The sequence below is a fragment of the Chiloscyllium punctatum genome, chromosome 35 (assembly GCF_047496795.1).
Source record: "Chiloscyllium punctatum isolate Juve2018m chromosome 35, sChiPun1.3, whole genome shotgun sequence".
Taxonomy (NCBI): domain Eukaryota; kingdom Metazoa; phylum Chordata; class Chondrichthyes; order Orectolobiformes; family Hemiscylliidae; genus Chiloscyllium; species Chiloscyllium punctatum.
The window spans coordinates 31,684,748-31,697,895 of NC_092773.1; positions in this window are offsets into that span (position 1 = coordinate 31,684,748).

Genomic DNA, 13,148 nt, shown 5'->3' on the forward strand with positions numbered 1-13,148 from the left:
GGTGGTTAAGATTGTTACCGGAGTCGCGAGTGCTGGAGAATGTCACAGGGACAGGGAGTGGCAGCAGATGCTGGAGAACGAGGCAAGGGCAGGAGGCGGGTTTGGCTGCTTCAGAATGTTGCAGTAATATGGAGCGTAATATGTAGTAATATGGAGATGAGAGTGAGGATAAGGTCACAGACAAATGCTCAGTAAAAAGAGTGGGAATGGGTTTACAGGTCGTTGCCAGGAGGAAAGAGTACAGAGGGAGGGCACGCTGTTTTCCAGAGTTTTGACGGGTTCAAAGGCCGTTTAAACGAGAACCGAGTGGGAATGGGTTCATGGTCACTCGTAGGAAAACTGATTGGGGATGGAATTTTCAGTGTGTTGATTAGATTAATAGAATGGGAATGGCGTCACAGGCTGTTGTTCAGGCAACAGATTTGTGATGGGTTCAGCTGTAGGGGCACGGACAACACAGTGGAAACGGGTTCACAGACAGTTGCTCGGAAAACAGAGTGCTGATGGAATTCACAGGCAGTTTGGAGGTGAACAGAGATTGAGAACGGTCGCATGCTTTTGGTGGGAGGACAGAATGGGAATCGTTTCCCACGCCGTTGCTCGGAGGACATAATGGGGATGTAGGCACAGTCTATTTCTTGGCGAAATGAATGGGAAGGGGTTCACAGGCAGTTGCTAGGAGAGTAGGGTGTGGGTGTGTGCACCGGCCGTTGCTGGCAGAACAGAGTGTGGATGGTGCCATCGGCCGTTACTACTTCGAGCACAGCGCAGATGCAGATAAGAGGGTATTGCTTTGTGAACAGAGGGGATGATGAGTTCACCGTCTATTACTGTGAAAATCAGGATGACCTGCGTCGGCTGTTTGTCGCGAAACACAGTGGAGTTGGGAGTCATAAGCCTGGGGAACAGAGCAGCGATTGTTTCGCAAAATTAGCTTGGAGAACAGAGAGGGGATGGTGCCACATGTAGTTTCCCATAAGAACAGAGTGGGGATAGAGTCACAGTCCGTTGATTGGCGAACACAGTGGATTGGGTTCATTGGCAGTTGATAGCAGAACAGAGTGGGGAAAGTTTCAGAAGCAGATGCTAGGAAAACAGAGTGAGAATGAGTTTACAGGCCATTACAAAAGTAGAAGCGTCAGTCTGGGCTCACAGCACACTACTACTAGAAGAAAGGGAGGGTGTATTCATGAGCCGTTGCTCTAAAAACAGTGTTGGCATAAGTTAGTAGGTGGTTGTGAGGAGAAAAACTTGCGAAGAGTTTACAGGTTGGGAATAAGAGGCATTTGGTATGGAAACAGAGAGAGGTTGGGATCACAGGCCATTATTATTGAAACAGTGTAGGGAGTGACAGAGAGGTCGTATGGAAACAGAGTGCAGATGGTTTCACGGGCTGCTGCTCGCAGAAAAGTGTGACGATGGGTTTCAGGCCATTGCTGGTGAACAGATTTGGGAGCGTTTATGGGCCTTTGCTCGTAGAACAGATTGAGGATGGTCTCATTGGCTGTTGTTAGCAAATCAGCGTGGGTGAGAGTTCACAGGCGATTTCTGAGAATACAAGAGTGGAGATGAGTTCAGAGCACAGCAGTAAGAGAGCAGAATTGGGATTGAGTCACAGGTAGTTGCCGGATAAAAGAGTGCGGACAGTGTCATAGCCTTTTGCTCGGAGCACAGAGTGGTGATGGAAACACAGCCGTTACGACATGAATAGATTGGCTATGAGTTCAAAAACTGTTGCTTGGGCAGCAGAGCAGTTGTGTGTCCCCAAGCTGATGCCAGAAGAAAATACTGAGGATATGCTCACAGCACGCTTCTAGGTGCAGTGAGGCCTGCAGATGCTGGAGATCAGAGTTGAGAATGTGTTGCTGGAAAACCACAGCAGGTCGGGCAGCATCCGAGGAGCTGGCAAATCGACATTTCGGGGCTGAGCACTTCATCAGAAATGTTCCTCTGAGAACAGACCGGGGTTGGGCTCACCGGATGTTGTTGGGATAACTGAGCGGGGATGGTTTCATAGGCTGTTCTGCAGGGAACGGAGTGTGGATGGGTTCATGGGCAGTTTTTTGGAGAACCGAATGAGGATGGGGTCACAGACTGCTCCTGGAGGAACAGAGCGGGGTGATTTCAAAGGCCAATTCCAAGGGGAACGGAGCGGAGATTGGGCCACAGCCTGTTCCTCGGGGAAAACAGTCAGGATGGGTTTAAAGTGAGTTACCACAGAAAAGAATGGAGATTGTTAACAGGCTACTGTTTGGAGAACAGAGCGCAGATGGCTTCACAGGCAATTCCGAGGGGAACAGAAAGTGGATGGGTTCACAGGGAAAATTTCGGAGAACGGTGTGGAATGGGGTCACAGACTGTTGCAAGGGGAACAGAGTGGGAATGGGTGCAAATGCCATTTCAAGAAGAACAGTGTGGGGATATATTAAAATGTTATTGTAGGAGATCAGTGTTGGGATCGGGTTACAGACAGGTGCTGGGGAACAGAGTGTAGATGGGTTCACAGGCCGTTGCCAGGAGAACAGAATGTGGATGCATCCCAGGTTGTTGCGAGAGTGGGGATGGGTTCATATACCGACTGGAGTTCGGCTCACGGTTCATTGTTAGGAATGCAGAATAGAAATGGACTTTTCAAGTTCTGGCTAAGGAACAGAGCAGGGGATAGGGTCAGAAACTGTAACTACTTCGAAAATAGTGGGGAAGGTTCTCAGACAATTGCGAGGAGAACAGAAAGGGAATGAGTTCACAGGCAGTTGCAAGAGAAACAAAGTGTGGATTGGTTCAATTGCACAGGGAGCAGGGTGGGGATGTTTTCACAGACTGCAATGGGAGACTGAGAGGGATGGAGTCACAGGCTGTTCCTCAGGTAATGGAGTGTGGATGGGCACACAGGCTGTTGCGAGGAACGCAGCATTGGGATGTTTTCACAGGCAGTTTCCATCGAAAAAATAGGGATATGTTCACACGCCACTGATCGGCCAATACAAAGGAAATGGGTTCACTGGCTGTGGTAAGGAGAACAGCCTATGAATGGATTACAGGCTGTTGCGAGAGTGCGGACAACTTCATTGACTGTTTCTCGGAGAATCATGTGGGGACGGGTTCCCAGTCCAGTCCAGTGGCAGAGAAACAGGGTCGAGATGGACTTTTCAGGCTGTTGCTACAACCGAGTGGGTTTGCCGTCACAGGCTGTTGCTCGAGAAACAGAGATGCGTTGAGGTCAGCGACCGGTGCTAGGAGAACATGGGGGGAGGTGTTCACAGGCAGTTCCTAGGGCAATGAGTGGGGAGGGACGTGAAATGCCATTGCTATGGAAAGAGTGTCTGGATTGGTTCCAAGGATATTTCATGCGAATCGAGTTCAGAATGGTTCACAAGTTGTTGCTTAGAGAGAGATTGGCCATGGGGTCACAGTTAGTTCCTACTTAGAACAGCGTGGGGATAGTTTCCAGGCCGTTTCCAGGAGACTAAATTGCAATGGGTTTCCAGGCATTTTCTGAAAGAACAGGCTGGGGATGGCCTCGCAGACCAATCCTATGGAAGCAGTGGGGATTGTTTCAAACACTGTTGCTCGGAAAACCGAGTCAGGCGAGATCACAGGCCATTGCTAGGATAACAGAGTGGCGATCATTTCACCGGCCATTGGATGGAAAACTAATTGGCGATGACCATCACAGGCTGTTGCCCGGTAAACAAGTGGGGATGGGGGTCACAAACTGATGTGAGAGGAACGGAGTGGTGATTGAATCACAGGCATTTGCGAGGACAGCACATTTGGGATGGGTTCTCAAACAGTTGAGATAAGAGAAGAGTGATGATGGGGTCGCCATCCATTGTGACGAGGGATTCACAGGCTCAGATAAGAGAGTGGAAATGATTTCACAAACTGTTGTTAACAGAATAGGGTGTTCACATGCTCTTCCTTCCTGCAAATATTGGGGAAGGGTTCAAAGGCAATGCCTGGGAGAAAATAAGGGAATGGAATCAAAGGGACTTGTTCGGACAACATGAAGGTGAAGGGTTCACTGGCCGGTGCCGGAGACAAGCTGGATATGGCTTCACAGGTCGTTGCTGTGGAAACAGACCTCGGATGTTATCACATGTTGTTGCGACAGGCACAGAGAGGGTATGTGTTCACAAGCTGCTGCTCGGAGGGCGGAGTATTTATGGGTTCAGAGGTCGTTGCTCAGGAAACAGCATGAGGTCATTGTCAAACGCGGCTGCTCAGGAAACAGAGTGTGAATGGAGTCATAGGACGTTGCTTGGAAAAAGATTAGGGTAAACCTCACAGACAGTTTGGAGGGAAATAGAGCAGGGATGGCGATACAAGCTGTTACGAATTGAACAGAATGACGAGCCTTCACAAGCAGTTGCTAGGAGAACCTGGTGTGGACGAGGCCACAGTCAGCTCTGAGGAGTACAGAGTAGTGATAGGATCACCACCCATTGCTCGGGGAACAGCGGGGGGATGGTTTCAAAGGACCTTGGCAGGGAAAATGGACGGCGATTGGTGCACGCGCTGTTGCAAGAAACAGAGAGTTGGGATCGGCTCACAGGCGGTTATTAGACAAACAGTGCGGGAAGGATTAACATCCATTGCCAGAGCCATGATGGATTCTCAGGCTATTGCTGGAAAAAAAACAGTGCGTGATGGGTTGACAAGCTGTTGTTCGGGTAACAGAGTGGGGTCGGGGTCACAGGCCTTTGTCAGGGCAACACATTTTGGATGGTGTGACATGGTATTATAAGGGCAACAGAGCGGGGATTGGTTTACAGGCAGTTGCTATTAGAGGAAGTGGGATGTTGGAGAACAGAGTGGGCATGGGACTACAGGAGGTTCTCGGGCAGCAGAGTGGATATGATTTCAAATAACATTGCAAGGGAACAGGGTGGTAATGGTGACGGTGTTAAACGATACTGTATCTTTAAGAAAGTTGAAACAAAACAAGGACTTAGAAAAGGAAATGGTGTGCTTAAACATTACGATGCAATGTTTGGTTCTGAACATCCTGCACTGGCTGGGTTGATAGTGTAAAAGAACGCATTCAAATTCGGCCAATAAGTTTAAATTAATGCCAATCTCCAATCAGGTTTAAGTTTAGTACATTGACAATATTAAGAACCAACGGAACGAGTCGATGCTTTGGAGTTTAGATCGAGAAAAAATGAACAGCTGGGGAGAACTCCCAAACCACCAGCATGTACAGACTGCCCGAAATGCAGCTCTCTTAAAAGTGTCATTATCTATCAGTAATCTGTGCATCAGATATCGCTATGAAGAAGATCTACAGATGAAAATTGAAAAGGAATTTTCGACACATGCCTGAATGTGAAATTTGAACTTTTTGCAAAATCTTGCTGCGGGGATTGATCAGAATAATATTATTGAAGAGAAAGATCGATTAGAGGAATGAGTTGCAAATACTTGTTTGTTAATTATTCTCTGTTGTACTTTAAGAAGTGAATTTGCTAATGTTAACTTTAAATAGTTAGTGGCCCCTTGAAGTTTTAAAGATTACTGCATTGGACTCATCATTTGTGCGATGCTTGTTGGAATTCGCAGGGTAGCGGTGGGGGTTGACTCTGCGTCGTAACAGTTTGGGGGCTTGTCGTCTGGATTTGAATGGTTTAGGTCTTTGATTCGTGATTTGAACTGGTTTGTACGTTTCAAAACATTTTGGTGAAATGGCACAAAGATTGCAGGTGTCATAGATAGTATAAAGGGCAACTGCAGGCTGCAGCTTGACATACGCAGGATGCAGAACTGTCTTGAGACATGTCAGATGGAGTTCAACCTGGATAAATGAGAGGTGATGCATTTTGGTAGGTCGAACTTGAATACTGCAGAAAGGATTAAAGACAGGATTTTTTGGCAGTGTGGTGGAACAGAGGGATCTGGGTGTGCAAGTAAATAAATCCCTCAAACTTGCCACCCAAGTAGATAGGGTTGTTAAGAAAGCATATGGTGGTTTGGATTTCATTAACAGGGGATCGAGTTTAAGAGCCGTGAGGTTTTGCTGCAGCTCTGCAAGTCCCTGGTGATATCACACTTGGAATATTGTATCCACATCTGGTCGTCCTACCATAGGAAAGAAGCAGAGGCTTTGGAGAGGGTGCACAGAAGGTTTACCAGGATGCTGCCTGGACTGGGGGACATGCCTTATGAAGAAAAGTGAATAAGTTCGGACTTTTCTCTGCAGAGAAGGAGGAAGAGAGGAGACGTGATCGAGGTGTACAAAATAATGAGTGGTATAGATAGAGTCAATAGCGAGATACTTTTCCCCAGGGCATGGTTGAGTGGTACAAGGAGTCATAGTTTGAAAGTATTAGGAGAAAGTATAAAGGAGACATCAGAGAAAGGATCTTTACGCAGAGAGTTGTGAATGCATGGAACACGTTACCAGCTGTAGTGGTGGAAGCAGAGTATTGGGGTCAAGTAAGCGACTGCTAGACATGTACATGGTAGCAGTGAGCTGAGGGACGCGCGGGTTTTGTTACCATATTTTACATTCGAATGAAATGTTGGCACAACATAGTGGGCCAAAGGGCCTGTTCTGTGCTGAACTTTGCGATGTTCTATATTTTATGAAAGGCAACATCCGAGCAGATTTAAACACTTGCAGAACCTAGATCGTTATATGAAGTGCAAATGAAACAATGTGTTTAATTTTGGCGATTTCTTATTGCTTCAAACTGAGAAACATGAGAAAAAGAGAGAGAGAATAAAGGAAAAGAGAAAACGAGAGAGGATTTGAACTGCAGAACTTGCAACTGAGTCAGCAAATTCAAGTTCACAGTATGGAGATTGAAAGAGAAGGTACTGACATAGACAAAGTTGTTAAAACGCTGCTGCATTTTGTTCGAAAATAGGTTCCTACCTTCTTTAGTTCACGTGGGGCATTGGCGAGGCTATGGAGTGCTCCCAGGATTCATGTATAATTCTAATTTGTGATTAACCTGATCGGCAGTTTTTTCTGATGCGTGCTGTCAGCTGAGGAGTCAAAACATTATGAAGAGGTTAAACAGGCTGTTTTAAGTGGTTATGTGTTGGTAACAGAAATATATAGATAGCATTTCAGAAAAACAAGGAAGGCAGTAGTTCAGGCTTATGTCGATTTCGAAAGAATAAGACATAGTCATTTTGATATTTGACGTGTTTTGAAAATATATCAGACGGTTGAGGTTCGAAGAGAGATTATTATGCTGAAGGAGATTAAAAACTCACTTCTGGAGATTGTAAGAATTCACGTGGAGGAACAAAGCGTTCAGAAAGTGAGAAGGGTACTAGCATTAACCGATAAATACACGTCGGTGGACAAGACAATCTTCTGGCCAGACCATTGTCCTATCAGGGACAAATGTTGGGAAAAAGGGAGACCTTACACTACGAACCAAAGTGTAAACAACACTGATAAGCGTTTACAACTGGTTAAAGAAGCCCAAGAAGGTGGACAAGAGGTGAAATTCCTCAGTTGTTTTCACCATAATGGAGTGGGAAACCGAAAATTACAGTGTCGGTGATTTCAGAAGTGCTCTGGAAAAAGATGTTTTCACTGCCCGAAAGTGGGACATGTAAAGACACAGTGCTGGTCGACAAGTAAAGGCGCAGTGGGAAAACAATCCATAAAAAAAGCTTCGCCAGTGGCATGAGTACAGGTTGGAAAGGAAATCCCATAAGAGCAGAGGAGATGCACGAGATTGTACAGCTGAGGCAGGGCTGGGTATGGAGTTAGTGCCTGATCTCTTCTCTGGTTACACAATGCAACAATTCGCTTCTGTGGTTAAGGTTTACTCTGAAAGATCGCAGAAGACGGAAAACGAGGTTGAATTTTGAGAGATACGGGATCTACTCAGGTACTGATTGTAAAGGATAAGTTAAAATGTACTCTTTCTAATCTGTTACTCGAGAGTGTCCTAATTTGTGGGATAGATTGACAGAAAGTTAGCGTATGTCTGTGGATGTTTAGGTCGTAATACCAACTCAAGACTGGGGAAGTAACAGTGTGAGTGCTTGACAAAATGTCAGTTTCTGGAATTCAGTTTGTTCTTGTGAATGACTTGGCAGGATCCAAGGTCAAGTGACACCCATTGTTGTAGAGAAGTCCAAGAAAGACCAAGAGACTGAGGAGGTAAAACAGAAACATCTCAGTATTTTCCCGGACTGTGTGGAAATCTGATTTCACTATCGAAGTGACAGCGCGAAGTGAAAAGTAAAAAGAAAGATGAAGGAGTTGAGATTCAGTCAGCAGACACCCAGAGAATGGTGGATTTATCGAATGCTCTGCCCGAGAAGGCAGTGGAGGACAAGTAACTGGATAGTTTCAAGAAAGAGATCGATGGACCTCTGAAAGATGGTGGAATCAAAGCTTATGGGAAGAATTCAGGAAGAGGATTCTGATTGGTGATGATAAGCCATGATCATAATGAATGATGGTGCTGGCTTGACGGGCATAATGGCCAACTCCTGCACCGCTTGTCTATAATGTATTGTCTACTGATGCACTGTTTGACGTAACGGTGCAGGTCAACCTGAATATGATGAATGTTGAGTTGAGAGATAGAAGTTTGGTTAGTCTGGACCACGTTGGCATTAGTTGGGAGGATGTGTTGGGTATGCTAGAGGTTATTAAGGTGGACAACTCCCCAGAACCGGATCGGGTCTGTCCTCAGTTGCTGAAAGAGGCGAGAGAGGAAATAGCTGGGGCCCTGACAGATATCTTTGTGGCATCCTTAAATATAGGTGAGGTGCCACAGGACTGGAAGGTTCCTCATGTTGTCCCCCTGTACAAGAAGGCAAGTCAGGATATTCCAATAATTACACATCAGTGAGCCTGACGTCAGTGCTGGGAAAGTTGCTGGAGAAGGGACTGAGGGATAGGGCCTACATATAATTAGAAAAGATTAGGCTGATCAGTGATAGGCAACATTGTTTTGTGGGGCGGGGGAGGGGAGGAGATCGTGCCTTACCAACTTAATAGAGTTCTTCGAGGAATTGACCGAGTTGCAAGATGAAGGGATGGCTGTTGATGTCATATACGTGGACTTTAGTGAGGCGTTCAATATGGTTCTGCATTGTAGACAAATGGAGAAAGTGAAGTCAAATGGTGTGCAGGGTGTTCTGGACAAGGGGACAAAGAACTGGTTGAGCAACGTTAGACAGAGAGTAATAGTTGAAGGAAGATTCTCGAAAGGTAGAAAGGTGACCGGTGGTGTTCCACAGGAGTCAATATTGGGGCCACTCTTGTTTTTAATAAACATGAATGATCTAGAAGAGGGCACTGTTGGTATGATCAGCAAGGTTTCAGATTACACAAAGATTGATGGAGTAGCACAAATCATTAGGGACTGTAACATAATACAGGAGGATATAGATAGACTGGAGTGTTGGGCGGAAAAGTGGCAGATGGCTTTCAATCCAGACAAATGAGAGGTGATGCATTTAGGCACGTCTAAATCGAGAGCGAATAAAACAATGAAGGTAAGAGCTTTGGTAAAAGTTGATGGGCAGAGAGATCTGGGAGTGCAGGCACATTGTACACTGAAGGTTATTTCACAGGTGGGCAGAGTGGTCAAGAAGGCATATCGTATGCTTGCCTTCAGTGGACGGGGTATTGAGTATAAGAGCTGGCAAGTTATGTTAAAATTGTACAAGACATTGGTTCTGCCACATTTAAAATACTGTGTACAGTTCTAGTCGCCACATTACCAAAAGGATGTGGAGCTTTGGAGAGGGTGCAGCGAAGGTTTACGAGAATGTTCCCTGGTATGGAAGGCGCTAGCTATAAAGATAGATTGAGTAGGTTAGGTTTACTTTCACTAAAGAAAATGAGATTGGGAGGGTTTTGATTCAGATTAACAAAATCATGTCGGGTATAGACGGGGTGGATAGAGGCAAGTTATTTTCCCAGCGTGAAGGATTCATTAAGCAGAGGTCATGCTTTCAAGGTGAGGTGGGAAGTTTAAGGAGGATACACGCTGCATGTACTTCACACAGAGAGTGGTGGGCATTTGGAACGCGTTGCCAGCAGACCTGGTAGAGGCAAGAACTGCCGATTCATTGAGGATGCGTCTGGGCAGATGCATGAGAAGGTGGTGAGACGAGGGATATAAATGGTTCAGGATTGATCGACAGGTTTAGACACTACATTTGAATCGGCTCAGGCTTGGACGACCGAATAGACTGTTCCTGGGCTGTAAATTTTCTTGGTTCTTTATTATTTGATTAGGTAGATGGCGAGCCAAAGTGTTTAGTCCTGAAAAGCAAAGGGAATTGCAACAGCGAGAAAGGTAATAGAAGACACAGACACACACAAAGACACACACAGACACAGACACACAGACACAGACATACAGACACAGACACACACACACACATACACACACACACACACACACACACACACACACACACACACACAATTATCTCCTCGGGTGTTGCAGGTTGCACATGGCACGCATGTCGGAGGTCACCGAAAGGCACAGAAGTCTCTGGCTAAGGTACAAAAACATATTTTCTTTGCCTGGAATGCACAAAGGCATGATTCGAGTTTGGTCTACGTGTTGAAAATGTCAGGTGGTAGGTAAGACACGGCGGAAATAAAACCAGCACATTTGTTGCCAAAACACATATTTGAAGGCTATTTCACTTGCATTATATTTGAGAGCATAGGTGCCCTCCAGGGAAATAGGCGAGAGAAATAACTGGGGAAACAGTTGTGACTTGCTGCCCTGCAGAGTGAGAAATCAAAGTCAGGTGATGTGGATTTTTATGTTCCTCAAAATAGATTAGAAGTCCTTGAGAAATGCGATAACTAAGTAACTTGTCTGTCTCAGGAGGATAACCCTCATTGGAAAGATTTCTTACTGCAGTACAAGGACATATGTACCAATCAGATGGGGAGGACTAATGCCACTGTACATGAAGTAGACGAAGAGAAAGTTGTTCCGCTAAAACAACATACCCATCTGCTCAATACTTCAAAGATAGGGAGGTCCAAGAAGAGGTGAAGGCAAGTGGAGTTCGTTGATAATCTTGGTTACCAAATCGGGCGGGACTCCATTATTCTGCGTGAATTATCAGAAGGTCAACGTCGTTACAAAAGCGGACTCATATCCAATTTCTCGCATGAAGGAAGTCGAACATGCCAGTTGTATCGCCAAGTTAGACTGAATGCGTGGTTACTGACAGGTACTGTATCAGTGACGTCAAAAGAAATTTCTGTGTTTGTAACGCCAAATGGGTTATATCAATTTAAAGTGATGCCCTTTGGAATGAAGAATGCACCCGCCACATTCCAAAGATACATGCACAATGTTGTGGCTGGGTTAGCAACCTGTGTCGTCTATTTGTACGATGTAGTGATAACATGGTACAGCTGGGAGAGCTCTTTGACCGACTACAGGAAACAAAACTGGTGATAAACTTATATAAAACTGAATTTGAGAAAGCAGAAGGGACGTTCTTGGGACATGCCATCGGTCACGGAGGGTTGATCCGAGGGAACCTAAAGACGAAGGCCATTCAGCAATTTCCACAATCAATCTCGAAGAAAAGTGCTTCGAATTTTCAGACTCATCATGTTCCATCGGAAGTTTCTTCCAGATTTCCGCAGTGTAGTGGAGCCTTTAACCGCTTTGCTGAAGAGGGACACAACGTTTGGGTGGACATAAAAATGCCAGGAGGCATTCGACCTTTTTAAATTAATGTTCAGCATCAAAACAATTTTAGCTACACTCAGCCTTTCAGAATCGTTGAAAGTCGGCATCGATACTCTTGACAAAGAGGTTGGAACTGTACTCATACAGGAAGAAGTGGAATGCGATTGAATAGCTGGTTGGAAAAGTTTCGAAGAAGATCAACATCCAACAGAGGACATACTACACGATTAAAAAAGAAGAACTATTGGGCATGGCATTGGCTTTACAACATTTTAATATTTATGACGCGAACAATGTGTTGGAAATGGTTCTGTGCACGTATCACAATTCGCTGACGTTCATAGAACGCGTTGAAGACAAGAATATGAGACTGTTTCGCTGGAGCTTACGTTAGAGACTTCTAATTTAAATTTCATACACGTTGCGGGTCGTAATGTTTTAATTGCCGATGCATTGTCGTGGGTTTAACTGATAATGTTCAAGAAAAGTCTATATTTACTTAGTGCTATATGGTCTCTACAGTTATACGGGAAGAAGTTAAGATGAACGAAGATTGAATTTATCTGTTTGTTAGGGTAATGTGTTTAAAGAAAACCATAGAATAAAGCCATCGTTTAATTATGTTTGCTATTTTTTTTCTGAAGGCGAGAGGTGTTATGAAGAGGTAAGGAGTACTGTAGCTTTAAGACAGTTTAAAGCGAGCAGAACTACCTGACAGCACCAAATGTTCTGAACTGACACCGAATCCAACTGAATCGAATTGATACAGAATGTGGATTATATTCATTACTAATTTTCTCTTTCCTGCACTTCAAGCTTCTGCTTCCAAATAATCTTTGAAAACCAAAATTAACGTTACAAAGACATTTTAAATGGCATGCATCTATGAGATCTGTTAAACAATTTGGACAACATAGCCTTATCATTAAAATACTTGATTTCTCAAACCATTTGAAAATTCCCCTCCTGAACTGAGGCTAATGGAGTTTGGAAAGTCCTTTAACATGCGGATGGTTGGCACTCAAACGAAGAGATGTATTTTATTCTTCTGAATGTCTCTCAACATATTTATTTTATCATCTCATTTTTCAAAGATGTGGAAGATATGAAAACTGAAGAACTTCTCTGACTCAATTTCTATGCTAACTTTTCAGCTACAATGTCCATCAGGATATCATACATTGAAGTACAATGTCATTTTTTTCAGAGGTGAATATCATTGAGCATTCATCTATAATTCGATACGTAACCTTCTTTGTTGTGGTTCATTGGTCAGGTCCTGGTGTGATCCCTTCACAGTCGATATAGGTCCACGATCATGCATCACTCTGCTCCCGAGCTTTGCCATTGTACAAAATGTTGTATCTTTAATAATGAGTATTTTACCTCTGTAAGTTAGTTTGTTGTTATTTCTTCCAGTCATGTTCAAAAGGCGGTTTCGCCACTGCAGGTCCCTCAGCTCGGTACTACCAATTTATTTCACTCGTATAC